This window comes from Aplidium turbinatum, chromosome 10 (assembly GCF_918807975.1).
Source record: "Aplidium turbinatum chromosome 10, kaAplTurb1.1, whole genome shotgun sequence".
NCBI lineage: Eukaryota > Metazoa > Chordata > Ascidiacea > Aplousobranchia > Polyclinidae > Aplidium > Aplidium turbinatum.
Genome location: NC_137481.1, coordinates 2,354,325 through 2,370,264, shown reverse-complemented (window position 1 = coordinate 2,370,264; position 15,940 = coordinate 2,354,325). Strand labels below are relative to the sequence as shown.

Below are 15,940 nucleotides of genomic sequence, written 5' to 3'. Positions count from 1 at the left end.
TTATGCAAAAATTGTATTATTTTAATGTCTATCCCATCTTTGAACCATTCTGCTGGGAGTTCCTACCAAATGCCCACCTATTGGTGCACACCCCTGGAAAGGTAATTTAATACTGAATCCGATGCATGTAAAATCTAAGTGGCATATGTTGCGGATTATGGTTTTATTCGAAGATGTTTGGAGAAGTGTTAATTATGCAAAATTGCATTATTTTCTTGATCATCGTCAATATATCCTCCATCTTTAAACCGTTCTGCTGGGAGTTCCTACCAAATGCCCACCTATTGGTGCACACCCCTGGAAAGGTAATTCAATACTGAATCCGATGCATGTAAAATCTAAATGGCATATGTTGCGGATTATAGTTTTATTTGGGTTTTGTCGAAAGTAGCTCATGTCGCATTGTATACCTCGCACTTATTCACGGATGACTTTTTTAGGCGGAAAGCGGAAAAATTATTCTGCCAGAATGACGGTGGTAAATAATAAACCGATTTTGGTGAGGTCGTTACCTTTCTTTGGTGAGTGATTTACAGTTGAGTTCAGGTGGTTTTATTATTGTTTCCAACCATTACAGATAAACCAATGCATACCGACATAGTAGAGGTCTAGAAATTGGATAAGGCACAAAACGTGATGGTCAAACTACAAAGAACCGAGCCAAATTGGACCGAAAAAATCCTGATTCCCCCTGAAAAGATCGAGAGAAAGATAGCACAAGTCGCTGATCGCAGTTTCCGCTAACCCTAACCGTAACCCTAACGCTAACTTTCGCTCATCGCAGTTTCCGCAAACATTTTTCCGCAGTTTCCACTAACCCTAACCATAGGCTAATCTATGCTCTAACCCTAACCTTCGGTGATCGCAGTTTCCGCAAACATTTTTACGCAATTTCCGCTAACTGCAGTTTCCGCTAACCTTTATCCTAACCATAGGCATAGAGTAATCTATGCTCTAACCCTTGCTGATGGCAGTTTTCGAAAACATTTTTTCGCAGTTTCCGCTAACTGCAGTTCCCGGTAACTTTTACCCTAATAATAGAGTAATCTATGCTCTAACCTTCGCTGATCGCAGTTCCCGCAAATATTTTTCCGCTAACCCTAACCCTCGAGTTTGTTTGCGGAAGCTCCTATCAGCAAGTTCGGCTTTGTGCTATTAAACTGCCATCAGCGACTTCGGCTTTTTTTGATTTTTTCTCTCGATATTTTCAGGGTACGAACTGAGGGTACGAACTGTTCAGGGTACGAACTAGGTTGCACCCATTGGACCGACGTCCGAATAAGCAAATGAATGAAGAGGCAAAGTGCTCATTAAACAAGATTTGGTATCAATAACATAGGCTACTGTTTACTGTAAAACATTTTGAATCCTTGGGTGGTCTTGTAACATGTACAACATTTCTAACTGACAAATTCCAATTATTAGAACATTTGGCGATAGGCGTGCCGCCTGCCTATGAGAATTGCAACTGTGTAAGTTCAAAACATACATTCTGCTCTCACGGAATAGACCTTTTGCATAACAAACCAACAGAGCGTGACGTTGGAGTCGTGAACGACTAGCCGCTGTTTGCAATGCTGTGCGATAGCGTAGTGGTGTAGTTTGCAGGCAAATAAATTGTTTAACGTTTGCTTGAGCTGTTGTTTTGTGGTCTTTACAGGCGTGTATTAGTATAATTTTCCAGAAAATAAAAGTCTTTTAAGTTGTGGACTTAGGCTACGAAGTGTAAACCTTCGACCAGTTCTGTGCTGTATTGGAAGCAATCTTGCCAGGCAAAGATAGGAAGAATTTCCTGTATTATGCAGCTTCAAAAGCTAAGCATGCAAATCAAAATGTTGATGAAGAACTTGATGACGATGCTACTTTCAAAATACCTCAAAATGATACAGGAGCACTGCATCTTGGCTACATAGACTAGCGGTGGAAGATGAATTTTTCGTGGTGTTGATGAAGCTTCGCCTGGGTTTGTTTTATACAGACTTAGGCACAAGGTTTGGTATTAGTTCTGCATTCGTACTGTACACCGTGTTTTTTATTCATGAATGCATCTCATGTATTTAAGGTTGATTAGTTTGAACATACTCCGTCATCGTGATGTTATCATAGCAGCCATGAAGCCAGACTTCAAAAAGGACTACTCAAGCACCATGATCATTATCGACTGCACTGAAGTCCGTCTCGAAGCACCATCCTCACTTCACCGTCAGTCGCAAACGTACTCAAACTATAAAAGTAAGAACACTGCAAAGGCATTAGATTAGTGGGAGTTGATCCAAGAAATGGGAGTATTACAGTATGTTTGTATCTCAGTTGTACACTGGTAATGTGAGTGACAAAGAAATATGTCAGAGGAGTGGATTTTTCACCTTTTGAAGCAGAAAATAGCTGCTAATGAACTGCACTTAAATGATGCTGTTATGGCCGATAAAGGGTTTCTTTTCTTATAGAAAAAGACTTAGCCTACATGGTATTGGTCTACATTTGAATATCTCACCGTTCCTAGGTAGGCCTCAAATGAGTGAAGATGAAATGTTGAATACACAAAGTAGGCCTATTGCACGCCATCGCATTTATGTAGAAAGTGGGCCATAAAAAAATTCGTCAATTTCACATCTTCGACAGGAAAATACCAGTGACTATGCTTGGCATCACCAATGAAGTGTGGTTGGTTTGTTGCATATGTACCGTAGAAAACAAGCGATTCTTAACTCTCGGACTCCTCGTAACTCAAACGTCACGCTCTGGTGATTTTGAATGTGCAAAAGGTCTATTTAGCCCACTACATCCGTATTTTGGAAGCGACTTGACTTTGTAACGTTTCGCTTTCATAAATCCTACCTTCAGGCGCGGATCTATGGAGGGGCCCGGGCCCCCCCGAAATTTTGTGAGAAATTGTTGAATGGTCCCAGCAAACATTGTACTTCGGCCCAACGTAGTGTGACAGTTGGTAAAATAATGCTCCTCCGTTGGCACTACGTTGTGGCCGAAGTTGACCCAACGTATCTTGCACCATTCGTCGCAGTTGGGACAACTTCTTTAAAATATTTGGGCCAACGTTATCCCAACTCTGCACCCAACGTATTTTGCACCATTCGTCGCAGTTGGGACAACTTCTTTAAAATATTTGGGCCAACGTTATCCCAACTCTGCACCCAACGTAGTTAATCGTTGGTACCCTACGATGGCCCAACGTATTTTGCACCATTCGTCGCAGTTGGGACAACTTCTTTAAAATATTTGGGCCAACGTTATCCCAACTCTACACCCAACGTAGTTAATCGTTGGTACCCTACGATGGCCCAACGTATTTTGCACCATTCGTCGCAGTTGAGCCGACTTATTTTAAAATCTTTGGGCCTACGTAATCCCAACTCTACTGCCAACGTAGTTCATCGTTGGTACCTATGCTGGCCAAACGCACTTTGCACCTTTCGTCGCAGTTGGCCATACATATTTTGCACTAATCGTTGTAGTTGAGCAACGTTGGTTAAACTTAACCTGCAATTTAAAGTTGACACTGTCCTGATGATCCATATGCCAATACGATGATCATCTTCTTATACTGAGCAAATTTAAGTCAATGATGTAAACAAACGTAAAGTTGTTGAAAAATACATTTATTCGAATGGTAAAATGCACCACCCATGCACAATTCACAGCTACGACAAGACATGCACAAAAGTCTAAAAACACAGTGGACTGAGGTACTTCATGCCTCATCAGAAGACTGCGCCTGGATGTAACAACGTGATCTGTGGCGGCCTCAAACGCAAGTACCTATAAAACAATATGCAACATATGTAAAGAAAATATACTGTACAGTGCAAATTAGATCGTGTTTACAGCACCGCGAAAGAACAGACTCTAATTGCTACATATCTCATGGATATGTGTATGCAACACCCGGTTATTTTACAATAACAAGCATTTTTTTAATACATCCTAACATTCCTCAGTATGTTTTAATTCTGTAATTCGTAGCCTATACGATGGGGTGGGGAATGGGTATACTGTTATGTTCTATTAACCTCTAACATTAATGCACATTCGTTAATCGTGTTAATGTAGTTTGCCTTCTCTAACCAGTGCAAATTATTATTGTTATCGTTTGATAGATCTTCGAAGTCAAGTCTTAAAATGTGTGCATATTTCTTGAAGTTCTGCTCCAGTAATAAACTAATCGCTGGTTTAGTAAATAAAAATGCTTTTATTGCCCTTATTGAGAGAATAGTAACGATTTGTCAGTGACGGAGAGAACAAATGAACATACCCGCAGTACTTTTTTAGCAAGACGTTTAAGCCGGCCCCCATCGCGGTCTTCCCACGTCAGTTTGTGGTCGAGTTCTTGTAGAGTGCATGATTTCGTATTGCTCTGGACAACATCTATAAGTAAAGCAGTTTTGTAAACAAATAATGTTACATCGATTTTTATTTTGACACAATCATCTACAGCAGTGGCCAGCGGCTCTTAACCTGTGTGTAATTACTCAATCTGGGGAGGTTTGAGGTCTTCCAGAGGGCAATGAGCAGGACAGTGCAAATTATTACCAATTTTTAATCAAACTTAAATCATTGTTGGGTTTGGCTATTCTATTCAATTGATTGCTAAAGACTAATAAAATTGGTACGAATGGAATTAATTTTATGCTGCTGTTTGGAAGTCTTCACGAGAAGATGCAGAACAGCGTGTTCTTGTCGAAGGTTGCTTATTTGTGCGACTTTTTCTCTGACATAAACGCCTTGAACTGCTTGCAGGGCAAATGGACAAGGTTATGGGATTTAATAGACAAATAATAGATTTAAGATGCCCATTGCCCAGCATGCTTAAGTGGGGTAACGGGTCAGAAAAGGTTAAGAACGTTGCTCTACAGTCTGTTTCACGTGCGTGGCACGAACATCAGGAGAGCTGTAATGAAAATAAAAGCGAGGACATCACCATAAACATAGCCGCCGAACCCGGGAAGGTCGGCCTTCCGAAGCTTTTCGCAGAGAAGGCCACCCTTCCCTGCGAAATAGGCCAGATCAATTTTCTAATCTCATCTTTTTTATTGCACACGAGTAAACAGCAGGTGTTTTTCAACTGGATCTAGACTGAGGCATTAATCAGGGATAGTAAACAGCAAATTGACAAAAAGGATTACGAAAAAGGTAAACTTCAGATGCTGTAAAACTTATATCCAAGGTTGTTATTTCATTGAAAATTAATCATGAACAGTAAGTATTCTTTTTGGAGACGATATCATACCAACAAAAGGTGAATACAAAACTTAAACAAACTACTTAGTACTTACCTTAACCATGTTCTTTAAGTTTTGCATGGAATCAAAAGAAAACTTTTTCTCTCCACTTAATTTATTTTTCCCCTTCCCTGTCCGCGACACGTAACTTGCGACTTCGTTTAACAGCACCTGAGGCATCAATCGATTAACCGTGTCGTATAGGCTTCTTCCTCCTATACGACACAGTGTTTGAACTGCAATAGAACAGATGGATGTTGAAATGCATAAGCCGAGATTGTTAAAACAGCCCCATCAAACAGTCGCGGTGCGTACCAGGCTACCAGCGTACAATAGCATGAATTTTTTTGTATATTGGTGTGTACCATGTGATTATGTGTGATGAATTGTGCAATAAGCCTGTTGAGGCAGACATTAAATGGTTTAGAATTTATTCATTCAAGTTTAAACTCATTTTAGGCTAAATAGAAAAACTAACTCCCCACACATACAACTCATGTATTACCAAAAATGTGGGTAACTTTAGATAGGTAATGCGCAGTAAGAACTAAGAACATATCGTGTTCACTAACCACAATCTGATAGGTCTCCTCATTCTCCAGCATGCTGTTTACGGTTTTTAATTCCGCTATGGTTGTAGCAGGAAGAGTGACGTTCATTTGACGTTGCTCTGTCAGAATTGTTTGAAGATAAGTGAACACTTTTCCTTCTGTAAGCAAACGTAAATCCTGGTACAGTGAGCATCTGTATACTTAATATCTACTAGTAGTTGGGCTTAGATTTGTGCTTGTAACCCAATATTGATAACCTTAACCACAATGTCTGGTTGGCTAAAGCTTGCTTTCCAATAAAAAGCACTGTTCTTACTTTTGCAATACAACCGCTGTGAGGACAATCATGGGTTCCACTCCGATACCAAGTTTGGTCAGTTACTCGGGAGATAATAGGAGGGGAGACTAGATCCGGGTGAGAATCTTTTTCAAGGTGCCACACATGACGATTAGGATATATATTTAAAATGGACAAAAACACTTTAAAGTTTTCAGAAAAGAGGACAGAAAAACTAGCGACAATCAACAAACAAGAAATTTTTACAGAAGCAGATAATTCTTTATATCCGATTTATCCGGGTCAGCCGTTTTCTTCAGGACTGCAAACTGTGGGGGGAAAAGCACTTTGTTTTTTAGGAGGGCAATGAAACAATGCAACAACGTAATCTGTACTAAGTGTACTAATCTGATTATGGTCTAACTTGTGTCGTATCGTAAAACCCTATAGGAAGTATTACAACAGTTAATCGCTGTTTCATGTTAACAATTATGTCAAACATTAGATAGACATACCTGTGTTTTCTCTTTTCGTGCAAAACACCTTTGGATGAAGATTGTGATTCATTGTCATCTGTTGATGACAATTCAACATCACTTCGTAATGTGTATTCTTTACACCATCTTTCAGCTCTTCGCAAGTCATCTAATATGTATATATATATCAAAATATATGTTAAAGCTTTCAATCCTTTCATAGATAAAACTAAGTCTCATTATAAGTACTAAGTTCAGGTGTCGTGAGTGGTCAGTAAAGCCCATCGCCGCATGCTTTGTATCCGGGCCGCACAGCTACTCGAGTAAGATTACTGCATCAGTAGCGAGTCACTGGCAGCACAATGTGTGAAACTTACCCTTACTTCATTCTAACACAACACAGCTAGCAAGAATGAAGTACCAATTTATCATCTTGGTGTGACTCAGTCCGAACTTGAACCCGATACCTACAAACAGAGGGTGCACATGCTAACCACTAGGCCAGACAATCGGTATAAAAATGTAGATAATTCAACTGAACAGCAGTGGACACTGGAGAATGTGCAAAATAATGGTAAATCAAGCATTTTAACACAATTTGCTATTTTATAGAAAGCATCAGAACATAGAGTTCGAAAATTAAACTTCAGTCATATAACATGTAGGCCTACCGGTAATATATTGAGATGTAGCCCACCTGTTTCATAAAGAATAGTTACACTGTATTCTGCTCAATCACTTTTAAGGGTGGCCATTGATTCCAACAAACCTTTGTAGCGCAATTTCGATGCACAAGGTGGCCATTTTGACAAATGTTTTTTATGGTTTGACCAAAGTGAACATATTACTTCCACAGGCATGTTCCGCTCTTTACAAAATTGCACAACTTGGTACCGGTACATTGCATTAGTAATTATATAACTAACACCTACAGAAAGTTCTGATACTGAAACACAATATGATGTAAAGAAGTGGTTGTCAAAAGCCGGTCCGCAGAAGATCTTACTTTCTGCAAAGCTTATTTTAATATGGAGTCATTAGCATATTGTCAAATTGTGATCGTACTGTCAAACATGCACAGCTGTAAAACTGACATGTCTCTATGTAAAATTGTTTGATAATATAGGTGAACTTTTTGATGACCTAATTCTGTGCTGTTAATGATATTTTTGTGACAAATTGTGCGTAGTTTTCAAAAAATTTTGCAACACAGAAATACATAACCAAATGGGGAATTTTGTCCTTGATTTTGAAAAATTTCAAAGTCGTTGGTGACGAAGATCTAGAATTAGATAAATTTGAAGTTCCAGGATAGTCAAAGCCTGCAATAGAAATTTGCCAGAACCGGAGTTTGAGAAAGCAAAGATCTAAGTCATATATTTTTATTTGAGGAAAAAACTTGATGTTGTCCAGTGTAACAATTGTATGCACTGGCAAGTAAACACAGTGCAAACACACGCCATGTAGCTGACAACTGTTGAACTTCAAATATCACTACTTTTTGTTAAAATATATGCTCTTAAGATCTAAATCAAATATAAGCACTTTTTGTAGTATTAATAGTTTACCCTGAAGAATATATCTGAGTCAACTGAAACAAACCTTACCTGAGTTTCATTATGTGCGCTACTTGCGTTTTCCTGCACTAAGCTGCCAGCTATGAAGCTAATGCAATGTGCAAAACTGCAAATGTCACTGGTTGGCTATTGTCAGCCAATACAAATGTCGTCACGCCGTCAGCTTTGAAGCTAATTAATGCAAATGTCCTCCATTGGGGTTTTCCCGCGTTTTTTACTATCGCACGTCACAGACAAAGTAGCTTCTGATTGGCTCGAGACACTAACAATGGCGGACATTTTTTTTAATTTTCTCAATCGAGATGGGACAAGCGCAATCTAGTTGTTATAAGATGTCTATGGTTAAAGTGCTTACCTACGAACACATGGTAAAGGGAACTGTGGTACAATTATTCAGCTCAGTGTTGTCATATTTTGTTTCAAAAATAAAATAAAAAAAACGAAAACAAAAGTGAACCGAGCACGCAAAAATTGCGAGATGAAACTACAGCCTTGATTTGCGAATTAGTGTTTTTGTTCAGAATTAGTGATCCTCATAGTGATGCATAATTTAGAAAAACGTTTCAATTTTTTTTTTTTCCTTAAAACAATAATGTAAAAAAATTGAGATATTACCGTAGTACATCCGCAAATAATGACGTTGGCCCAACGTTTTGTACAACTGCACACCAACATTAGCAAGACCGACTTTCTAATTCTAAGTTTTTTTGCATTTTCATTGTCCCATTACAATTGTAAAAGGAATACAATAAAGCAAACTTAAATAATTCTTCGTAGGTATTATCAATTAAAATATTTCCAAAGTTGGCAAAACTACACTACCCTCAGCCAACCCGAACAACCGTCAGCCAACGTTGGGCCAAAGAAAAATGTTTACTGGGGTTGTAAGTCCCACAACGGACTTACAACCCCCTCTTTGGCACGCGTGTGACGTCACGATATTGAGAATGATGCTTTCAGTCTCTATGTCTCTAAAACAAAGTTTGCCTAATTTTAAGCGAAACTGCATTAAAAGAGCGAGTTTTGCCAATACCAAACATTCAAACATCTCAGCCAGGAATTAGCAACAAGAAAACATAGCGACTTAGCTTTATTACCGAAAAAATGCGAAGAAAACATGATCTTATCCTTTCGCTATGCCAACGGACAGCACCATTTTATAGGAATATTTATACCCATATTTTTGTTAAAAATGCTCTCAGAATGCACCAAATTCAAAGAAATTTTTCAAAATTTTTTGGGGGAGGCCCCCCAGACCCCCCGCCGCTGGGTGTTGTCTTTGGCGAACACGCCGTCGGGCTTCGCCCGCCGGCCCTCAAAACCTCCCAAATTCCTGGCCACGCCACTGATTCTGCATATCTGTTTTTTCTTTTTATTACTTTTTAATTCATTTTCAAATTTTCTGGCCCCCCCCAAAAAAAACTCCTAGATCCGCGCCTGCCCACCTTGATAGTAGCCTACTGTCAAAAAACACCACCCTACATTATGAAACAAAGCGGGGAATTGAAAAGTATTGGCAGCGTATATAAACATGAGCATCGTTCCTTTTCCTTCTAAAAATGTTCTGTTGCTTCCCAAGTGAAGATGACACAGTTGTAAATAGCCTAAGCAAAATTATAAGATTTTGCCACACTATAAAACTAATTAACCCTTTAATATGAGTCAGTGGCAGACTCAGGGGTGTGAATGTGGCGGTCAGACTATTCCTCTCCAACAGGCACAAATGGGAATGGTTTCATTTGAGATCTGTGAGTGTGGCAAGAAGGAACAAACCTCAAACCACACCATCTGCACCATCTGCCATCCGTCAAATAGTGTAGGCTACGCGGTCTGAGTGAACTAAATTACTAAAAAATTCAGTATTGACTCCTGCCCAAACATCTAGAGATCTTGATGTTTTGTATCGGAATTTGATGAAAATACGTTTGTATGGACCCGTGATAAACATCCATTTCAACCATGTGCAAATGTGTTTTTCCTATAATATTTGAGTTCCCTAAAGACTCACGTGTTGTGAACAAAAATCATTGACAAATCGTTTGTCAATGATTTTTGTTCACAATCAAAAATCATTGAAAAATCATTGACAAAGCCAGAAAAAAATTTTGGGGGGGGGGGGGCCAAATATTTGATGAATTGAAGAGAACGACAAAATGTTTGATTTAAAACATCGCCACCTGATGTGCAGTGGCGCATCCTGGTGGGTTAAGCAAGAGAAGCAATAAAGCTGGTGGGGGTTAGAGCGTGCCGAAGGCACGCGTATTCTAGGGGGGTCCGGGGGCATGTTTCCCCGGAACATTTTTGCAAAATTACACTTAAATAATGGATAATAACGCTTTCTGGAAACACTTTCAGGGTTATATTTGTATGAAACTTATTAGCAGATAAACAGCTATTAACTTATTAAAGGTAGCTCTTATCTACACACAAACGGGCAAAAACTGCGGCTAAAATTAGAGAACACAAAAAACTCAGCTACACAAAAACCTTACAGAGTAAGCGATTCTGAAATTGCTTCCACAGATTAGTTAAAAGAAGCGTAGGCCTAAATCGCGTAAACTTTGCGCGATTTGCGAAATTTATTGGTGTCTTTCTGTGTGTCTAAAACAAGTCCTGGGGGGTGTTAATAGCCAGATGTCTTGGAAAACAATATAAATTTATACAAATTATATTATATTTTCAACAAAGAGTTCAACTTCGGAATCCAAACATTGAAAATTTGGGGGGGGAATGGCCCCTTTCGCCCCCCCTGGCTACGCCTATGGCTTTATCTCGCAGTGATTCTGTTCAATAGCGATTGATCGCTTTCAGTTTTCTCCCCTTTATCAAAGCTTTACATTATGACGTCAAATCGGTGCTTTCATCAACAATAACTTTTAAGAAATAGCGTCAGTTTCAAGTTGCTGTGAAGTAACAACTATTCAACATCTTCGCAGTTCACCTCTATGACGAAATCTTACCATGAGTTCACCCTTGTTATTTTACAATCGTAAACACATTGTTGAAATTTGCAAATTGTGTAATTACTTGTTTTTTCATTTAATATAAAAGTGCTTTATATCTCCTTTATTTATTATTCTAAAAAACGCTAATTCAAAAATTGTTGTTCTAAATTCTGCAATTCGAACTCACAAATAAAGAAATTCCTTGAGACTTATTTTGTTATCTCTGTGTCAACGGAGAAGTAATTAGGCTACACCAGCAGCGGTTCTGCTGTCATCAGTGAGATTGTGATCTGAAAGTCCTGAACAAAGGAAAATTACTCTTCTTCTGCTCCGAACCAAAATACTTCGGGTTCGGGGTGACATTTGACAGATCGCTCACGTAGGCTACCGCCGCCATTGATGTTGTAGCGATCCATTATTTCAACATATAAGTTTTCCTGCCTTTTACTAAAGTTTCTGTAATTTTCCATGTAAACTGCTCCCGAAGTAAATAGAAAAAAGGGAACAAAATATAAAATGGTTTGTTCGTCCTTTGACGAGAGCTCTATCAAATCGGACTAGCTCACACGAAACCAGCTCACATCAAACCAGCCCAGTTAGACCAGTTCAGCTCTCAGAAAACATTAAATTGATTGTTTAGTTAAAAATGTAATGATTTGTAATAATGTTTCCCTGTTCCGTAATTTCAATAATGTTTTCCTGTTCTGTAATTTCACTAGTCTGTAATGTATAAATTCAAATTGTGTTAGAGACCTACAATATTATATGAACACCTTCTGATAACTTAAAATTATAATTCGAATAACAATTGTGTGGAAATTAGTTCATGGAGTCAGATAGCTAAATTAGATAAATAGAATTTTCATCAGGTAGTCAGACAGCCGTAAAATTCAACTCAACTTATAAATATAAACCATTCTTATACTTATATATAATAAATATATATTACCACAATGTCAACTGTCAATACGCAAGAAACTGTCATCGCTCGCTGCGCTGCTCAAGCGCTTGGCAGGCTCAAGCTTGGATGCTGAAACAAATTACTGGCTGCTCTCTAGTAGCCTTCCAGCTTAGTCCGGGAAAATCGTGAATCAAGGGTGATAAAAGGATAGACCCTCGGCCCCAGATGACGACCACGATGATGATTAATTTGTTTGCATTTTCCATAATCTTTCATTCTATTCAGCCCGTATTAAATTATTTGTTGTTGATTTCTGTCATAAATTTAATTATAAAACATGTGCAGAAAATTTGTGAACACGCCCCTTGGTCTGTGACAATGACAAGCAACAAAGCAAAATTGTGCATAAATTATAAAATTCATTCATTAGCCTACTAGGGGAAGAGCGGGACCTGTGAACAAGGGTGACCTGCGAACCACCCCCGTAATTTTTTTTATACAACTATTTAGTGCCAAATGTGGATATTGTTAGCTTTGACACGCTTCGTTAGGTTTTCCTAGGAAGTAACGTCATTTTTTGAGCTGATTTGTGGACAGGAGACCTCATTGCTGATTTTGACATAATTTTGTAAATTTTTGAGGTTGTAGGCTACAACATGTTTTCTAGTTTTTTAGCTTGAGTGATGTCTTGGCTTTCAGTAATAAGTGGTTAATGTACGATAAATTAGTATTGTTTTTAGCAATGTTGAGTGAGACTAAAAGTTCAGGTTTTAGGCTGGGAGCAAAAAAATTATCGGTCACGGGGTGCGTGACCTGTGAACCTCCCTGTTGAAGCGACCTGCAAGCCACCTTGCTCTGGGTCAACAACACCATCCAAAGAAATTAATTGATACCTGTTGACTTCTCTGTGTACAATTTTGAATAAACAAGTTTGTGGTGATGAAGTAGGCTACAGTCATGTTTGTCCAATTTGGAAATTGCGAATTAAACCTGGTCCACGGACTATTTTGTGCTGATAGTAAGATCATCTGTGAGACCAGGGAGATCAATCAGAGAGATTTTCCGATGAGCGCATACATTCAGTGTTTCCCATTTCTTGTAGCAGCAGGACAACAGCACAACATAAAACTGTTAAATAAATGGAAAATCGAAAATACTGCATGTTGTTTTCAAGCGGCTTAGAGGACCCTCCACATATGGTCGTAGGACCCTCACTTGCAGGTCCTATGAACCACTTTGGAGGACACTACATTTTTTTCTCTTTAGGGACTTCCGCTTCCACCGGAACATGCTCAAAATCTATGAAAGTATGGAGACTGTAGGCAGGAAGACATACGTAAACTTTCAGACGAATCTTAGACACAAAACAAAAAATATATGAGATTTTGTAAAAATCGGCTCGTAGGTCCCGCCCTTCCCCTACATGTGTGCTTCTTTCTGTTTTTGTTTTATTTTTTTCTATTTGTTTTTTGGGTTTTGTGGCCGTGCTAACTACTGATATATAGCCCACTACCAGTGGTGCCGAAGTAGGGGGGATGGGGGGGATATATCCCCCCCAATATTTTGGCAGCATCCCCCCCAATAATTAAGAAAATAATATTTGCTATAAAGTTGTAGCCTACTTCGATTTAGTTGTGTGCAATCATCTTGCATTGTTGTTGTTTTTCTTTTATTGATGTTTGATCACAGGTCTAAATTGTCTTAGATTTGACGCTAGCTAATGAAGGACCTTCATTGAAGGTATTAAGGACGAGTTGGACCAGGCCACCGGCCACGGCACTGCAGTAATGCTTATGAGGAGACTCATTGTTTTAATATCCTGTGCAGGCCTTGTGTCGTTGGTATGCAATGGATTAATCTCCTGCGTTTAATCGTAGCTCCTAACTATAGTGTCTGCTGTTCTAATCTAAAAGAGCTTAGCAGGCATTGTCCGAGTTGGAAAAACCTCTCCATTCTCAAATACTTCAGCTGATTAAGATCCTCTTAGTTTGCCTGGTAAGCTCTGCTGCTGCAAGAGGTAATTTTCCAATCTGCATAGATTGAAAACCTTTCTGAGAAATACTTTGGGACAAGAGAGGTTGAATGCTAATATTATTTGCAGCATTCATCAAAATATTCTTAATGACATCAGCATAAATGACATTTCTAATGAGTTTTCAATGTGCACTACCGTAAGACACAACATGTTCGGTTGTAACAAGTTCTTGTTAAGTGTTTGAAAGTTATTATTTTTGTCATAAATTTGCAGATGTTCTTCTGTAGTTTCGATTGTTTTCAGTGTCCTGACTAGTGACTTTGTCTTATAGTGCACTAAGTGTAGTGATTCTAGTGAAGGAGAGGACAAGAAGAAAAGTATAACTTCTGTGTTTTTTTGAAAAACTAAGTATTCATTGGAAGGTCATAAGTTCGAATCCTGCTGGAGTTACCAATTTTTCTTTGACTGCTGCAAGAATAAGAAACAAGCATTCACAAGCGCACTGGTAGCACTTTTATCTCCATGATTTGATTGATTTCTTATCTGTACCGTATATTATGCTGTTAGCAGCTAATTTACCCAGGTCCGGTGATTGTTTAATAAATTTAATACCTGTACCACTAAAATTGTGTACAAAAATTTGCATCCCCCCCAATGTTCAAAAATCGTCTAAAATTTGATAAATTGTTGAATTATCCCCCCCAATCCTAAACTAACTTCGGCACCACTGCCCACTACATAATTTGTTTTGTTTTATTATCTTTACCCTGCATTGCGGGAAAGCGGATTTGAGCGCTATGCATCGGTGTACGCCTTCCGACGTACACCTGACCCACGCTGCAGCCGACGGCAATGTCTGTTTCCGGTTGTCTACTCTACTTATGACTTAAATTTGGTACTACCCATTACTTGAAATCGATCACTGGGTAGAGGCAATTATCGTAAAGTTTCTTGCCCAGAGAAACAACAGCAAGTGCAGGTGGCTGGAGTCGAACATGCAGGCTCTCGACTGCGAGCCCAACGCGCTAACCACTCGCCTACTGCTGCCGACTTTTTTCATTCAGGCACGTTTTAAACCTTTCAAGGTTTTGCCACCTTTTTCCGTTCGTTAACGTGCTGGTAGGTTTATATTGATTTTTGTAGTTAGTAACTTTTTCGTCCCGGACGCGTTAATGACGAAAAATAAAATGATTGATTGATAAATCACGACAAAAAATGGCAGCTCTGCAACAATGTTTTTTTCCAGACTTGGTCAGTTGGTCTTGGAGGAGGAACTCCGCTGCGGCAGCCTGGCATCATTTTTCCATTTTTTTATACTTTCGGGCTTCGGCAAGCTGGTTGGTTTAGAATTTTCATCGGCAGGCTGAAAAAACCTCTGTTAGTATATTCCTGTATATTCTATGTATATAGTATATTCCTGCCACTCCCATCATCGTCAGCAAACATTAAAACAACCTAGTTCACATTGTAATTTGTATTGTTTTTTTCCACATGTGCTGTTGATGCAAATAAAAGAACTTCTCTCTCTCTCTCCTGGTAGTTTTGCATACTTGCAGAAGCTTTGAATCATTGTGACGTTATATTGCTATTCGACAAACAAACGCAGAAGTTTTGGTCGTTCGACAAGAAAGAAAAAATCGCAGCCCTGGGAACATCCCAAGCTGAGTGTTTTCTCCTTCGGCTCAAGTGGTTTTGATTTTAAATCTTCTGACTGACAAAGCCTTGATATGTTATTCCTGGCAGTTTCTCATACTTGTAGGGGCTTGAACCATTGATGCAGGGCCGATAACTGAGATTGACAGAGTGATGTTTCCTATAATTATTGCAGTGTTGTTGTCGGGGAATTGTTCCATCTAGTAGGTGCTGCTGAATGGAAAGCAATCCTGAAATGCGTTGATCAAGTGCACATTACGAGAGCTAAACCAGCACCAGTTGGCTTTGAGTTGAGCGCTTGCCCACTGAGCTAACAGGGCAGACAAAGTAGTGGTAAATATGAGATCA

At 39.0% G+C, this 15,940-nt stretch overlaps 1 long non-coding RNA gene across 1 annotated transcript; it reads right to left on the bottom strand.

The window, feature by feature from the left end:
* Window positions 1-3,607: 3,607 nt before the first annotated feature.
* On the bottom strand, window positions 3,608-7,473 carry LOC145778839 (uncharacterized). The gene is made up of 7 exons (XR_014290475.1): window positions 7,239-7,473; window positions 6,919-7,008; window positions 6,581-6,710; window positions 5,810-5,946; window positions 5,292-5,473; window positions 4,271-4,383; window positions 3,608-3,777 (listed from the first exon to the last, which is right to left on the bottom strand). It is a non-coding gene; the product is annotated as an uncharacterized LOC145778839 (long non-coding RNA).
* Window positions 7,474-15,940: the final 8,467 nt, after the last annotated feature.